This window comes from Canis aureus, chromosome 10 (genome assembly GCF_053574225.1).
Source record: "Canis aureus isolate CA01 chromosome 10, VMU_Caureus_v.1.0, whole genome shotgun sequence".
NCBI lineage: Eukaryota > Metazoa > Chordata > Mammalia > Carnivora > Canidae > Canis > Canis aureus.
In genome coordinates, this window is record NC_135620.1 from 17,104,317 (window position 1) to 17,121,427 (window position 17,111).

General features: G+C 39.1%; 1 protein-coding gene and 1 long non-coding RNA gene across 7 annotated transcripts in view; one reads left to right on the plus strand and one right to left on the minus strand.

Annotated features, from left to right (window-relative positions):
* Nucleotides 1–17,111, minus strand: part of LOC144322019 (uncharacterized) — a 326,103-nt gene that overhangs the window by 288,836 nt on the left and 20,156 nt on the right. For 2 of the 4 annotated variants that reach the window (XR_013387580.1, XR_013387581.1), the window contains exon 3: nucleotides 8,297–8,416. This is a non-coding gene — a long non-coding RNA (uncharacterized LOC144322019). Of the gene's footprint in view, nucleotides 1–82; nucleotides 123–2,643; nucleotides 2,728–5,371; nucleotides 5,433–8,296; nucleotides 8,417–17,111 lie in introns of those variants that run through there. The other 2 variants (XR_013387583.1, XR_013387582.1) reach the window with 2 other exon arrangements.
* The window catches only part of GRAMD2B (GRAM domain containing 2B), a 110,046-nt gene that overhangs the window by 1,820 nt on the left and 91,115 nt on the right, over nucleotides 1–17,111 (plus strand). The window lies entirely within an intron of this gene.

Below are 17,111 nucleotides of genomic sequence, written 5' to 3' on the forward strand. Positions count from 1 at the left end.
ATAACTGAAGATATAAAACCTGAAAATGTAATTTCCATATTTTGCTGAATTTCTAATGTTTTTCAAATTATTTTGTCTGCTTCACCCACCTCTTCTGTAGATAATGCCAACTCTTCTAGGAGCTCAAGATCAAATCAGGAAAAATAAAATTAAAATGCAGAAACAAATATTTAAAATATATAATATACAGGAAGTATAATTTAAATAAACATATTATTCAAATAAATTTAAATGAATAGAATAAAAATAAAATTAAAACCTGCCTCAACCTAAACTCATGCCTCTTTCAAATATAGCCCAGGCCTATCTCACCTGCATATTTGAATATTCAAATTCAAATGTTTATATTAGTATCTATATACTAAGTGTTTTTTTTTTTTAATGTGTATTAGAACCCATCTCAAAACATTATATGTATCTCCAAATAGTTTGGGCATTGAAAAACTTTTTAAGTTTGGTTGAAAAAATCTACTCAGTGTATTATATATAAAATCATTCAAAATAATTTGTGGAAGCATTTAAGCACATGTTGGTTAATTACCTGCAGTAAAAAATAAGACCAGGTAAATACTTCCCCTTACCTTCTAATAAATACTAAGAATTTATGACTTATGTGGTATCCCGTTATCATTTCCCGAACAGAAGTAATAAAATGTACTCTGATATCAACAAACTACTTCATACAGGCACAGATACAATTTATGCAGTGCTCCTATTTAATCATTCAACAAAGATTTATTAAGCGACTATCATGCCAGGCTACGCAGAACACACATGGATATGATCATGAGCAAGATAGACCTAATCTCTGCCTTCACAGAGGTTATGAGTTTAATGTCAAAGACAGGCTAAAAAATTATGAATGCATGAATGCATACACCTATACACATGATTCTTATATTAGCAGCACCTGGGTGGCTCTGTGGTTGAGTGTCTGCCTTTGGCCCCAGTCATAATCCTGGGGTCCTGGGATCAAGTTCCACATCCACTCCCTGTGTGGAGCCCGCTTCTCCCTCTACCTATGTCTCTGCCTCTCTTTGTCTCTCAGGAATAAATAAATAAAATCTTTAAAAAAATAATAATTCTCATATTAACATATGTTATCAGAGGAAACAATTACGGGGCTGAGAAAGAGAACAAGATAGGGCAAGCTAACTTAGATGGGATGACAAGTCAAGGACTCTTTAAGGAAGTGATAATTCAGCTGTTTGAGAGAATGAGAAAAGAGCCAACCATGGACTGACCATGGAAAGGACATGTTGCCCTGACATAGGGAAGATCTTACATCTTGAGGAACCCGGGGACAGTGGCATCTGATGGCATCTGCAGAAGGAGCTCAGAATTCTATTTTAACTGCAGTAGGAAACCAGTTGGTGGTTTAGAATAGAGGAGTATCACAATACGTTGCTCCCTTTAGGAGGGCATTCTGGCCCTTCTATGGGTGATTTCCAGGTTTTTGCTCAAGCAATATTGCATCCTGCCCATGTCTCCCCATGTGTCTGTAATACCCAGCAGAGGTAATACTGGTCACAGATGACAGGCATGACTCACACTGCTCATGATGTCAACTTCTGTTTCAAAGTGTTGTGTCATGTATGCTCCTACCCACAACTATTCTGCTGCCTACACAACATTGGCATTGTCTGACTTTTTAATTTTTTTCTAATCCAAAAGCTGTGAAATGGCATCTCAATGGGGTTTTAATGTTCGTTTCCCTTATTAATACAAAAGGAGCATCTTTTCAACATGTTTGTTGCTAATTTTAATTTCCTTTTCTATAATATACCTTCTTATAGATTTCTGACCCTTTTGGGCAGGAGGCAGGGGGAAGATGAGTTACTAATTTTTTCTTATTTTTAGATAGTGGGGTTGTGTGTTTTTTGTGCTATTGAGTTGGAGTTCTTTTTTTTTTTTTTTTTTTTTTTTTTTTTGATTGCTTGATTGATTTATGAGAGACACAGACAGAGAGAGGGGCAGAGACACAGGCAGAGGGAGAAGCAGGCTCCAAGCAAGGAGCCTGACATGGGACTCAATCCAGGGTCTCAAGGATCACACTCTGGGATGAAGGCAGTGCTCAACTGCTGAGCCACCCAGGCTGCCCTGGAGTTCTTTATATATGTTGGATGTTAACCTCTTATCAGATATATCACTTGTGAATATCTTCTCCTACTCAGTAGGTTGCCTTTGCATTTTGTTGGTGGTTTCCTTTGCTGTGTAAAAGCTTTTTAGTTTGATACAGTTCCATTTGTTTATTTTTGCTTTTGTTGACCTTGCCTGTGGAAACAGATCCAAAAAAAAAAAAAAAAAAAAAATCCAGAAAGATGAGGCAGACTAAGCTGGAATGTGGGACCAGGGTGGGACCAGCCCAGGCCTGCTCAGACTCCCTCAGTGCTCTTGTTTGGAGGTCGCCCCAGGTTACAGTCAACAATGACCACTGTAGGCCCAAGGAAGTGCTGCAGTCACATGCATTATGCCTCCGCCCGGTGGCCCCAATGATTCTGTTTTTGTTCATCTACTGTTCCAGCTGCCACCAGTGAATGGTAAAGGAAATGTTGGTCCTCCTCTCCCCTCCCAATAGCCATGATTTTTCTTAGCCACACCCACTTCTGCTTGTAGGGAAACAACAGGAGCACTTTTTCGTACCTGAAGAAGAGGAACACTGTAGATGTCATATTATGACCCATTTTCACTAGATGAGCCCATGGTTCCAGCTCCTGTTCTCTGGAGCTGTAGAGATAAGGGTTATATTTAGAACCTGGAGGGAGCAGCCTTCTGGGAAGTAGGTTTACTTCTTCAGGAGAAGGGATGAAGAGGTAATAGTCAAAAGAAAGTGAGACTGTGTTAAGAGGATATAGTAGTAGTAGTTGTAGTGTTCTAAGGGTGGAGTATTTCAGTGAATGGCGTACCTCTATTTATAGTGGGTAAGGTTTACCAGCAGGACCTGAGAACTCTGCTGAGCCTCAGAGGAGAGTGAAGGGCCAGTTGTCAGAAAGCAAAGAGATAGTGAAGTATGGCAGGATGTAGTGAAATGCAGCCGTGGAAGTGAGAATGAGCAGGTAAAGTATGCAGGAATAGGCATCTCTTATAGGATGGTTAGAATTTTCCCAGAGAACAGAACTCCCCAGTAGCTAACCTGGCCAGGAGAGAACAGACCTGCAGTCTCTTTCCCAAACATCTCCAGACACTTCCCCACAGTCTACTTATACCAAGCACTCAATATTCTCTCAGTGCACATGTGCTATCCTTGCACCACACTTTTGAACATGCTGGAACACCCCCCCCCCGCCCTCCCCCCCCCCCCCCCCCGCCAACTGCCTCAAAAATTTCTATTCATCTTTCATTATGTACCTCCAGAAAGGTCTATTCAGATATTTGGGGAGACTTTCTACTTCCACTCCTCAGAAGTAGCTGCCCTTTTTATTTGTTGGTATCATATCCTATACTAACCACTTATCAGAATGGATTGTCAGAAGGGGTGTATTTATTACAAAGTCAACGAAGCTTAAGCTTCTACCCTCCCTTATATGGGCCCCTTCCAAGGCCCTGGGAGTGTCTGTAGCAAGCTCTTCACAGAGTCATATATTTCTGCAAACCTTTCAGATAATATTTTAGCTACAATTATGACTGCTCTCTCCTCACTCCCAATTTTCTGTCACATTTGCCCTCCAGTCTGATGGGCAAGGGCTTTTTTGATGTTATGAGCTAAGGGGAGGTTGTTTGGGATTCGTGGCATTTATTATGTGATTTGCTACGTGTGCATAAGTTGTAGCTAGCCAACCTGGCTTCCTGGAATATCCCCGCTACCAAGGGCAGAGGTGATATCATGACATGAATATGACTTCCAGGAACCGTTTATCAGTATGTAGACAGTGAAAGAAAAACAAGACTGGAAATGTACAGGATTGGAAGCTAGTGTCTGGTAAACTCTTCCAGTCATCAGATGTATAAATTCTAAGTGGTGGACTCTGTTCTTATTTAATGCCAATGCCAAACAGAAGCTCTCTCCTGTTAGGACTATAAACTCAATAATGCAGCTGATATCATTATAAGTACACCAAACTTTTTTTCTTTTTTGGTAGTAATTGCACAATTTATCAGAATTTCTATGTTTATGGGACACAAACCCAAGGTAATACTAGAAAGAGCAATTGCCTTTGTGTCCCATAATAGATCACATATTAACATGACATTATTAAGAGTGGGTTAGAATCCAAAAGAAAATGTCTAGCCATGAATCAAAATTATGGTTTTTCTAGAGAAAAGACTAAGTTATGTCTTTATTGAAAATATTATAAAATTATTGCCATGTGAAGAGATCAGTGAATATCAGCTAAAAATTGTAAGTATCATGTCTAACAAAAAGTCAGGCAAGTGTACCTCAGTTGCAGATTCTAGAAGTTGCCTCCATGGGTAACTATATGGAGTTTCCAAGAGGGCAAATTGGCTAGCACTGCCAAGAAGTACAGGAGTGATGAATGAGTGCTTCTTTATAGCCAACAGCACTAAAAAAATCTATTTGCACAGTGACTTACTCATGGGAAATTTTTACAGATGTGACCTTACAAACCTTAGTGGCTTTTTGCTCTGGTAGATGGATAATGGTAGTTACTCTCTACATTACTTAGATAATGAAGAAAGGAACAGAAAAAGGAAATGAAGTTTTCTATTGTGCTTGTACGGCAAAATTAAGCCAATGAAATTAGTTCAGGTAGTGAAGATACAGCCAGATAGGTGGCCACAATGGCATTACCCAAATTCATTGACCAATTTATTCCCCTGGCATGGCTCTAAATTATTTGGGCTATTTCCAAAATATCAAATCCGTCCACAAGGGTGATTTCATTCAGTTTCTTCAGCCCACTCAGGGTAACTTTTCCAACCCCAGAGGGGACACTGGTTTCAGAAGTAGGCTTTGAAAAAACTTAACTTTGAAAGAAACTTGAAAGAAAGTAACTTTGAAAGAACAAAGTTAAGGAGACCTATCTGGGATCTTGATTCTAGCTGATCGATTATGTGATTCGGGTTTCAGTTAAATTTGTTTGTAAAAAGACAAGGGTATTTGTCCTAGGTACTTTCCAGGAGTGGTGAAAGGGAATTACCCACTTCATTTAACAAGCAGTTATGGAATGCTTTCTATAATCTTTGTATAGGAGTATTCTATAGGGAAGACTGCGTGGGGAATTTCAACATTTACTAGTGGTATAAACTCCCTGTGCTTCACCTTCCTTAATGGTAAAATGGGGACAATGACAGAACTGCAGATAATATTCAACAAGACTAATACATAAAGTGCCAGGCCCACAGCAAATGTTCTAACGAGGTTATTATAAGGCAATAGGGATGAACCACAGAGAAATCATGGTATACTTACTCACTGCCTAGAACTCTTAGAGGCCAGCAATAATACATCCTTTCATCTCTACCTCCAGCATCTGGTGTAGAGAAGAAACTATCATGAGAAGAGAGCCTTGCAAAGTAAATAAATGGCTGAAAACCCAACTCTTGTTTCCAGAGGGTCCAATTTCTGTTGGTGACAGACACAGCCCCAGGCACAAGGCAAGCAATGTGCATGTACTATGAAAATTAAATTATCAGCCTAACTGTCCAATCTAGAATTTCCCTCAGCGTGTTTACAGCTAATCCCCATGTTTCAAAACTTACATCTAGAAATAAGTGCACGTGTCAAATGTTTAGTGCCACAAAATCAACCTTCCCTAATGTGAAAAACTAATAGCTGTCAGGACTCTCCTGGAAACAAACAAAAAAACTATTTTATTACTTCAATAAACCCAACAGAGCAGAACAATGTGCCATGAATACGTCTCACTCCAAACACACACCTGTGAAAGGAAAATCAACCCAGAAGCAGGAGCAGTGAAGTCATACCAGTGTCTGACTGGTATGAGCCTCCAGACTTGTCCTTTGGACACTGGGAAATGCTGGCTGTGGCCTGGCTGGCTTCCCTGATCCTATGTCTTACTGCAGGAAGCTCACACACGCTGGACCTGCCTTTGCACCTTCTGATCTGCCCCCAACAGTCCAGCGGAGGAAATTCTATGTTGTCCTTCAAAACTGGACCAGATATCCCTGCCTGCAGAAAGCCTCCCTTGACACCCTCTTCTGTGCTACATTGTATATTGTTTACTTCCATGACAGCATTTATAACATACTGCATTACTCTTGTTGGGTTTGTCTTTCTTCACTTTGCTGCCTTGTTTCTTCTTCTTCTTCTTTTTTTCTTTTCTTTTCTTTTTTTTTTTTTTTAAGATTGCATTTATTTATTTGAGAGACAGCATCAGAGAGAGAGAGAAATCACAAGCAGTGGGGGAGACATAGAGGGAGAAGACTTGTGGCTGAGCAGGGAGCCTGATGGGGGACTCGATCCCAGAATCCTGGGCTCATGACCTAAGCTGAAGGCAAAGGCAGATGCTTAACTGACTGAGCCACCAAGGTGCCCCTGCTGCCTTATTTCTCACCAACCAGTCAGCATGTCTTGACACAAAATAGACAACAATAAATGTCAGATGGTGGTAGGTGACAGAGCTCCTCTGAGTTGAGAGGCAAAGCTGATCTTTGCTGGGGTGCTGCTGAAGTGGTCTCAAAAGGCTGAAGCTCAGCAGAGGATCCAGGCACACAAGGGAGGAAGGGGCTCGATGCAGGAGAACAGCCAGAGGCAAAGCCAAATGATGTATCACGCCTTCTGACTCACGGTCCTGGACCCTCTCACTGTTCCACATTGATTTATTATTAGACCTGAACTAGTATTTGCCTCACTGTGGTCCCAAATGTTTTATCCTTGCAATTGGGAAAAGAGAGGGGGAAGTTATAGGGAGCTGTAGAGGCTGAGATTTCTGTTTCCATAAATTGAAGTGCAAACTTAATTTTAATTTATTTTCACATTGAATTCAGTTTAAAAATAAACTCAAGTTACTGTGAAATTGAATTAAACTAGATATAAAAGAAAAAAAAGGGATGTAATAAAGCATTGGTTTTTAATTTAATGAATAATCCCTCACACACACTACACACTTTCATACCTGCATGCCTCTTCCCCTGCTCTCTCTCTTTGCCTAGAATAACATCTCCTGCCAACAGCACTAAATCAACAAGTATTTCTCAGGCAGTACAGCACTAGAAATCTGGTGGTGAATAAAATAAGGGTGGCCCATTTCTTATGTTGCTCAAATCAGAGGAAGACACACATCAACAGGATTTTTAGCGTCTTGCGTAGGGGAGGACTGGGCACAGGTAAGTGGAGCAAAGGGAGTCAGCCCAGCCTCCAAGTGGTAAAGCAAGGCCAGAGGAAAGGCAGTTCACAGCACAAAAAAAGAAATCGTAATTATGTGACCTGATAAAAGTGTTAGCTAACTCTACTGCCTCTATTGCCATAATCATATTGCAATATGTAAATGTCTTGGACCAACAGGTTGCACACTTTCGACTTACACAACATCATATGTCACTTACATCTCAATAAAAATAATAATACTTTTAAAAAGGAATGAAAGAGAAGAGCTGAGTGTGAGGCAAAAGGGCAACAAAGAGAGAAGGAGCTAGAACCCAATGTTGAAGAAATAGCATTTTGCTCTTCTCTGTGGAAGGGAAGAACACATTCCAAACTGGCAAAAGAACCCTGGAGGACACAGAGGGGGAGGAAGAACAAGGAAATGAGGCAGAGGCAGATACACTTTCCTCAAAGAGTAAAAAGGAGAGTCAGAAGCTTAATTTTGTCTCAAGTTGTGAATGAAATAAAACACCATCCAGAAATAACATCATCCTGATTTCTCTTCCTGTCAGAAATAGGATCCAGTTGATGCAAACTCTGAGTTAGTAGTTACTCTCAACATGCCACCTTTGGAGAGCAAAAAGTATTCATTTCTCCTTTGTGACTGTGCATCACCCTCACCACCCCAGCTCTGCCCACTGAACCTTGCGTGATTCCACACTACCCACCATCCAGAGGCAAATCCAATTCCAAATCAGTCATTTACATGAACATGAATTCAACAAGGAGGCTCACTCTAAAATGAGGAAGAAAGGCCGACAAAGGCTGTATAAGTCACTAAATGCTTCACAGCACGTTGCACCAAAATTTCACCTCTTAAAACCATGCGCATTCACTACCTCACACAGCTATCTGTGGGTTTTGATCTGGAAGTAAAGAACTTTGTGGTTCTAGCTCGGGACTCCTGTGAGGTTGCAGCCAGCTTTCAACCAAGTCTGCAAACACCCAAAGGCTTGACTGGGGCTGGGGGGTGGGGAGGGAGGTGCATTTATTTCTAAGTGACTCACTCACACACATGGTGGGTTAGCGCTATTGTCTGCCGGAGGCTTCAGTTCTTCTCCACTTGGATGGAGGCTGTTTACAATGTGGCAGCTGGCTTCTTCCAGAGGGAGTGATTCATGAGTCAGGATCCTGAAAGACACAATGTCCTTTATGACCTATTTCAGAAAATACACCACCATTTTTGCAAGATCTTATGGTTAACAGGTCAGCCCTGTGTGTTCAGTATAGAAGGGGACCCTACAAGGGTGAGAATACCAAGAGAGGGGGAGGGATTATTTGGAGCCATCTTAGAGGCTGGTAACCACAAGAGCTGTGGGGTGACACCAAAGCTGACACCTATTTCTAATCTGAAAGTAGTGTATGCTGAAAGGACAGAAGGCTTAGAGTTGCACGGGCCTGTATGTGATCACAGTGCTGGCACGTTCTGTGTCACCTGAGTCCAGTCACCTGAACTTTCTAAACCTCAGCTCTCTCTTTTGTAGGATGGAAAAGTAGTACCTACATTTGAAGACTGTTTTGAGGATTAGGTATGGATAACATATTGTCCCTGGTGAATACAAGCATTGGAGAATGTTTAACTATTATAGTTAGAAAGTAGGTGAAATGTTACCATAGCAACACAGTTGGAAGTCTTTACCCACACAACCCTGTGTCAACTCTAAGGGTTTTTTTTTTTTCTTTATCCTCATATATTCTTGTATAACTTATAAATGACTTAAAGCTAAACACAGGGTGGGGGCAGTACATAAACCTAAAATAACACATATTTCTGTTTATATATTTGAACAGATGTAGAAACCATGAAAACTTTAAGATCTAAACTTTAAGTGGTTCCTCCTTACAGCACTGTACTCCAAACAGTTGTCAGGCTATTGCATTTTTCCCATATGGCTGAAGTTCATATTATGATGACCTTAAAGGAACATGAAAATTAGGTAATAAAGGTCAAAAAAGTATTGAGTTCAGGAGTTTTCTCAAAATTACAGTTTTTCTGGGGAAAAAATATGATTAAAAAAAACACAAGTGTAAGTGGTCAAATTGTGCCTCATGTCAAAATGAAACATTTTTTCAACAGGGCGACTGGTTTATCAGGTTAAAGTATGTTCTTTACTCAGGAATTTGAGAATTTGGGCTATGCCTTTGATGCAAATTTTGCTTCTTCCCAAGTAAAATCAGAGTGAAAACACTATGAAAAGAAGCTTCTTCATGTCTGTACTCAGAATATTAACTCTCTAAATTCATGTACCCAAAGGTTAAGCAGAAAGAGCCCAAGCCTGGCTCTGACAGGCTTCTGTGACATGCAACAAATCACTGACCCACTCCTTTTCCTCGTCTCACAAAATGGAGAAATCTACCATTAAGAGGATTTTTCCAGACAATGGAAAAATTAAAGGGAGGGGAAAAAATACAATGATGAGAGATAGATAGATAGGTAGATAGATAGATAGATAGATAGATAGATAGATAGATGATTTTTTTTTTTAATTATAAGCTTCTTCTGGGAAAAAAGTGAATTCTTTTCAGGGATTACTTTATTCTTATGAAATTTAAAATTTACTTTAGTTACTATCTGAAGTGGTGGATTTACCACAAAGCTAATGAAGCTGAACTTTCAGGCTGATCACTTGAATTAACCTCTTCTAATTCATATTTTCTATCTGCACCTAATTATCAATTTTTTTTCTAAAAGAAGTCTCATATCATATAAACTATAAGCTCTCCAAAACTGAATCTGCCCCAGTAGCTGCTGTTAACAGAAATACACATTTTTCAACCAAGACTAATTCTCAAATATTATCATTGGTGCTTCATCATATCAGGAAATGAGATAATATCCTACTAGAATCTTAACAAATCTATACTGGAAGGTATAGTATGAATGCATACTTCCAAAATGACTGATTCCTAGAATATATGGAAAGAAAACATAACCTCTACATGCATATGTTATTTTTTGGAACATTCATATTGTCATTTATACAGGATGATCACATTACATGAACCATATAATTCATGAATCATATATAACATTTAATGTAGAATTTAATTTTAGTGTAAAACATAGATAAAGGTGGTATTTTTATTTTCCTTCTTAAAGGAGAAGAAAAATATTATTGAATCTTTTATTTATCTATATTATATCCCACATTTTGGGAGTTTTGAAGAAATACAGATTCCTGAAATTCAAAAGTTGCTGTACCAATAATAATTCCTCTCTGAGCTGAGAAGTACCATAGAACAGTAGTTAAGAACAGCGGCAACATGGGGCGCCTGGGAGACTCCACTGGTGAGCAACTGATTCTGGGTTTCAGCTCAGGTCCTGATTTCAGGTCCTGAGATCGAGCCCCGCTTTGGGCTCCTCTGTGTGGAACCAGTTTGTCCCTCTCCTTCCCCGACTTGCACACATGTGCACTTTCTCTTTCTCTCTCTCAAACATATAAATAAATAAAATATTTTAAAAAGAAGAATGAAATAGAGAGATAAAGAAGAAAGAAAGAAAGAAAGAACAAAAGAAAGAAAGAAAGAAAGAAAGAAAGAAAGAAAGAAAGAAAGAAAAAAGAGAGAGAGAAGAAAGAAAGAAAGAAAGAAAGAAAGAAAGAAAGAAAGAAAGAAAGAGAGAGAAGAAAGAGAGAGAAGAAAGAAAGAAAGAAAGAAAGAAAGAAAGAAAGAAAGAAAGAAAGAAAGAAAGAAAGAAAAAGAATAACTAGGCTGACATGGGGTCCCATCTCATTGAAGTGGTTTGGCAAGTCTGTACTTCATTTCTGCTTCTCTTAAAGGAGGGGTGAGAGCTCCTATCTCATGAGTTCCCATAGGGATTGAATGAGTTACCCTACTCATGAAGTGTTTGGAAACTGATCTAGCATAGGCGAGCCCTGCATACGTGTTATTTACAACACTTTAGGCTGATTTCTATATTTTACTCCCTGGTCATTCTTCCACTTATGACAACGTTGTGCTTTAGATAACGTACTAAATTGCCTCGTTTCCACTGGAAAAGACAGTGTGATTCATCTCGATATTCCCCAAAGGTATTATATAGCCTTCTGTCCTTTAGCAAGGGTGGGAGTAATCTCTAAGAGTTTTTTTGGATTGAAAATTAATCTAGAAATAGCTAAAACAGGGAACCATTTAGCTGTATTTAAATGTTTCATGGCATAGGTTTACTATGTGTTGTTTTTTTTTTCTTTTCCAAAAGGGTTTTAATTATTTGCTGAATTGTCCACAGTAGGAAACCTAATTATGAATTAAAAGGCACAACTCAAAAAAAAAAAAAAAAAAAGGCACAACTCTATTGGAAGGTGCCTCCTTTGTCAGCTTGTAGGAGTAGCTGACTGAGAAGCTGACTTGACTTTGAACTTTCAAAAAACTTTCTGGGTTTCCAATAATGAAACAGAGTGTGTTTTATGGTGGCCCTAAACTACTCTGTACATGCAAACACTAAATGATCAGGTCATTAATATGTAAGTTCTGAGGTAATGCCATAAAGCATGGTAAATATTTAATGGAAATATCAAACCACCTTTCTTAATTCTTATACCTGAATGATAGGGAAGTTTTGTTAATTTCCTTGTAATTCTATAAATAGCGCTTAATTAATGATAAGTAAGAAAAAGAACACATTGTGATGAAACATTCACTCACGCTGATACCGGTTTTTGGTCTCTTATTTGGATCCCAAAAAGCAAAAGCATTGTTCATTCTTGAATTAAAAAGAAATAAACACTATGGGAACACTATGGGCCTATTAGATTTTCCCATAGTTCCAGAGGCTATATAACCATAAGCAAAACTGTAATTTTATACAACTTTTGCAGCTCTTCAAAATGCATGGTGAAGAGCAGAGTGATGACAATAGTTCTGTTAGGTAATTCTTGGTATGGGCCAGCCTTGCTTCCACAATCCTGTCATAAAAATGACAACAACTTAACACTTATTATATGCCTCCTCTGTGCCAGGTACAGTACTAAACCCTTTTCACAAATTAGCTAATTCAAACTTCACAATAACCTTATGAAATAGGAACTATTATTACTGCATTTCCCAGTGAGAAAAACTGAGGTTTAAAAAAAATGAAGTACTTAATTCCCAAGATATAAGAGTTGCATCTTAAGACTCTAAATCTCATGTTCTTCCTACTTGACTATGTTCCAGCTCTTGTAATCCTTAATCTCCTTCCATTGTGGAGTAACAGAATTGGGCTAATGGATGTAGACCTTCTAAAGTAAGTGCAGTGCTTGATATCTGATGTGAGAGTTAGATGTGACACCAAAAGCATAAGCTACAAAAGAAATAATAGTAAATTGGTTCTCATCAAAGTTAAAGAGAAAAGACACCACTAAGACAATGAAAGACAATCCACAGAATGGACGAGAATATTTGCAAATCATGTAACTGCTGAAGGTCTAGTATCCAGAATATGTAAAAATTTCATATAACTCAATAATGAAAAGATGACACATTTAAAAATAAGCAAAGGTGGGACACCTGGGTGGGTCAGTCAGTTAAGCATCTGACTTTTGATCTCAGTTCAGGTCTTGATCTCATGGTCATGAGTTCAAGCCCCACACTGGGCAGCAAGCTTGGGGTGGAGCCGACCTAAAATTAATTAATCAATTAATTAATTAATTATTTTTTTAAAAAACAAGCAAAGGACATGAATAATTTTTTTTCTCCAAAGGTCTTTAAATGGCCAATAAGATGCAATAGGGTACTCAACATTCGTCGTTAGGAAAAAGAAAAGTAAAACCATGAGGAGGTACCTCTTCACACTTACTAGAATGACTATACTCAAACAGACCAAAAAAAATAACATGTTTGGCAATCATGCAGAGGAATTGGAACCTTCCTACAAAGTTGGTGAAAATGTAAAATGGGGGGACTTCTTTGCAAAACAGCTTAGCAGTTCTTCAACAGATTAAACATAGAATTATAATATGACCCAGCAATTCCACTCCTAAATATATGCCCAAGGAATTAAAAACCTATGTCCATGCAAAAACCTGTACGTGAATATCCATAATAGCTATCAAGTGAAAACAGCCCAAATGTCCATCTAGTGACAAATAAAATGTGGCATGACCACAGAATGGAATATTAATTGGATAAAAGAAAAAGAAATGAAGTACTATTCCATGCCACAACATGAATGAAAGAAATTAGTCACAAAAGGCCACATGACTTCATTTAAATAAAATGTCCAGAATAGGCAAACCTACAGAGATAAAAGTAGATTTGTGGTTCCCAGGGGCTAGGAGAAAGTACAATGAGATTGAGTATTAATGGTTACAGGGTCTCTTTTTGTAGTGATGAAAATGATCTGGAATTAATGGTGATAGTTGCACAACTCTGAACTATTAAATTGGAGACCTTGAAAGAGTAAATTTCATGGTATATGAATTGTTTGAACAAAACTTTTATTTAAAAAAAGCAAAAAAAAAAAAAAAAAAAGCTAATGAAAGACCTCCAAAAATCATCCCTTTAAAAAAAAAAAAAACTCATGTTCTGTAAGTACATGGCATAAAAATAAATTTTCTATGACCAACAAATTGGTCTCCTGATTTTCAAAAGGAATAACACATTTTTATTAAACTAGATATGATAAATCAGTATTTTCTTTATTTGCCACTTAACTTCTTGAAAACATTGCCCTTTTATCTTTTCACTGAAACTGTGCCAGGTTAAGGTAAAGATGTGGAGAATAAGTACTCCAAGAAAGGGTTTGTGCCAGAGATCCGTAAGACCATCCCACACAGAGATTCAGTAGAAGCACTCACAGAACTCAGCATATGGTAGTACACAAAGCTAAGATTTACTACAGTGACATATTATATTGGGTCATGATGCAGGTAGAACCTGGGGTGAATCCATGTACAGGCTTCCTTATGCCTTTTCTCTCCTATGAAGGGTGGCATAGGATACCCACTTCCCTCAGCAAGAAAAATGTAACAGGTATATAATGTTTCTGACCACAGAAGCCCATTCGAGAGGCAGGATCCATGGTTTTTACTGGAGGCTAGTTACATAGGCACCCCCTGCCCAGACATACTCCAAATTTAATCTCCCAGAAGGAAAGCAGATTTTGAACCTAAATCCTATTGCTTTGAACCTAAATCCTATTGCTTTCACAGCATAGGCCCAATGAGTGATAATGAAACTAGGAAAAGTGGAAACCTCCCCAAAACCTAAGTTCCCAAATATCAGCTTGCAAACACGCCTTTCTAAGAAGACCCGTGTCGGGCTTGCTACAGTAACTCTATTCTGCACAGGGCTGGGAAACCAAGACTTCAGAACTACCATCCAAGGATACACAGATTCTTGAGGGAAAGACAAGGAGGAAGGACTAAGAGGCTGTGGAATAGGCTTTGCAGGGTTTCAAGACCAAGGGAACTGTAAGGTTTGGCTCCTAGATCGAAAGTCTACTGACATCCATGACCCAGGAAAAGTTGATCTGATTCAAGGAATAGCCTCAGGGCCAGTTAGGCCTGATCACTTTGAAGTGATTGCAGGATTTCCAAGCTTCACTCCTAGCTACTACCACCACCATGGTCTTCCACTCCCCAGTCCTCCAGGTGAAGGCACCTCCCTTAGTGCTTTCCTGGAATCAGCTGGCATGTCTTTCGCAGGAGCAATAAAAGGACAGAGATAAAGTGCAAAGGTCCCTGACTTTTACCTTTCACTGGTGGTATTTAAGAAAGAATCCTTAGAGATGTACAGATGTTGAAATGGTTATCACCAAGAACAGAGCTCATGACATACCAGTGAAGTGCTTAGTAGCCAAGGTACCCCGTAGCCCAGATGTAAAGATCACAGAAGCCATCCTGAGACTTAAACTCTAAATGGGAGGAACCTCATTTCAGTCTTTTCTCTACTGCCAATGTTTAGTAAGAACTTATCTCATGGAAGACTAGAAGAATCTACTTGCTGTCTCAACTCTTTTGGGAGCCAGTAACTACCACAAATCAACTAGAAGATATTTGAAAAATAAAGTGGAAGGGATGTCTTTTTTCCCTAGAATATGCTTCTGTTACATAAGAATTGTTTAACTTTGACCAGTGACTTAACAAAATCTATCACTACAGGGCAGGACTCAAAGCACATGCCATCCAAGAAAATGATTAAAGCTTCTGTTTTCTCTTCTACTTTCTACTCTCTCTTACCTCTCTCTTTTATCACAGTTCCCCATTTTCCTTTTACTTTTTTTTCACCCATTAGCCTCCTCTCCCTCTCCCCCTTCCCATCACTCCCATCTCCCCCAAACAATTAGAAACTGACTATAATTTCAAAGGGTTAAAATATCTGCAGCTAATTATTTTATTTACAATTTCGTTTCTCTGATGACCCAGATGTAAGAGGGTATCTCTCTAACAGATGTCTAATAGAGATGCTCATGTGTTAGCACACGTGTGTACCTGCATCTTCCACATTAAAAGTTCTTTAAATGGTACTTCCGTAAATATTAAAGTTCATGAAAATCAGTAAATCTTTTTTTTGCCAAGTTGTACTTTTAGCCCTGTGAAAAAATAGATTGCAAGCAAGTTCTTAGTTAGCAGCCGCCTTTCAAAATCTTCAGAGCTCTGGGATCCCTGGGTGGCGCAGCGGTTTGGCGCCTGCCTTTGGCCCAGGGCGCGATCCTGGAGACCCGGGATCGAATCCCACATCAGGCTCCCGGTGCATGGAGCCTGCTTCTCCCTCGGCCTATGTCTCTGCCTCTCTCTCTCTCTCTCTCTCTCTGTGACTATCATAAATAAATAAAAATTAAAAAAAAATTAAAAAAAAAAAAATCTTCAGAGCTCTGCCTTAAAGATGAGGCAGCCACATAGGGAAATCAGAGTTTCCCAGAATCAGACTGGGAGCACCAATGATTGGCTCAATGGAGAGGGAAGAGACATTCCTGGCAGAGATCGGTCACCCAGGGAGAGACCCTGTATCTAACTCTCCAGGTTTTATCTTCACAAAGAGTCAAACTGTCTTGAATATAAGAAAGCCAACTTAGATACAAGCCACAACTGATGAACCATTAGCAGGTAAACCTGTCTCCGAGATAATAATAGCCTTCCAAATCATTTGCCTTATATGGAGGCAGAGTTTTACTAGGACTAAAAGAGAAGTTTTCTCTGAAAAGCTGAAAAAATGGCTTCCTTCAAAAAAAATTAAAAAGTTAATTTGGTATCAAGTAGCTTAAGTAGACTTAAGTAACACTCCTATGAGTGTCAGGCCTTCCCTGAACCATCAGGGGTTCTGACAGCATGAGTGAACAGGCAGATCCAGTCAGCTATGCAAGAACTAGAGCTATTAGTCTGTGGAAGAAAGCCAGGTCAGGAGAGTAGGGCATAAGAGTCAACTCAGATATTTAAAGATTTGTCATGTGGTAGAGTCAGTATACATGGCCGGAGGGCTAAGAAGGAATAACTAGGAGAGAAGAGATGACATTCCAACCATTATAAAAGAGAACTCGGAACAATCAGAATTCCCAAGAATGAACTGGGCTGCTGTGGATGATAATGAGTTCCCTGTAGCCAGAGGTATTCAAGTCTTTGATAGATTCCATCAACATTCTGCATTCCTTTATCAAGTGTTCACTCTAGAGGCTCAACACTGGCTACACAGAGGTGAATGAAATAGTTATGATTCCTGCTTTTATCCAATTTAGAGTCTGGTGAGGTAGTTGGCTCAGGGGTAGCCTGTTGGGGGAATGGCTAGAGGGGACTCAAACATACAACCAGATAGGACGTGTCAAGTTTTTCCGCATCTCAAGAAACATTCCATGAAACAAACCCATGGATTTTTCTACATTTGCAGAGTCCCAAATATTTTTTCTTGCAAA